The following is a 480-nucleotide window of genomic DNA, read 5'->3' on the forward strand; positions in this document are numbered from 1 at the left end:
GTGTGTGTGTGTGTGTGTGTGTGTGTGTGTGTGTGTGTGTGTGTGTGTGCACGGTGCCAGAGGACGTCCTGCTGGGTGTCACAAAGTTTTACTCGTCTTCCTCTTCTCTGATCTCTCTGTCCAAGTAGGAAATGTCTAAAACTTTTTTTTTAAATCTTTCCGTCTGTTTGTGTTTCTGTATTTCTGTCCCAGAGGGATTACCGTCGTGATGATTGTCTAGATGTCCTGAGTTACATTCAATGGGCCAGTGGGACAAAGTTGTGACCCAGCTTTCAGCGGAGCGCTCGCCAACTGAGGCCAACCGAGAGTCAACAGTAAACTGGGTCAGTAGTCCAGGAGCCAAATAAAGAACTCAAACAAATAGTAAACTTCAGGGGAAACCACTGAAACTCTTTCACCATGTGGCTCGTCTTAAACGGCTGTGTGCAGTCGGATGCATTCTCTCTAGTGTCCACCAGGGGGCGACTCCTCTGGTTGTAT

The sequence above is a fragment of the Anarrhichthys ocellatus genome, unplaced genomic scaffold, assembly GCF_004355925.1.
Source record: "Anarrhichthys ocellatus isolate YVR2014 unplaced genomic scaffold, GSC_Weel_1.0 scaffold4353, whole genome shotgun sequence".
Lineage (NCBI taxonomy): Eukaryota > Metazoa > Chordata > Actinopteri > Perciformes > Anarhichadidae > Anarrhichthys > Anarrhichthys ocellatus.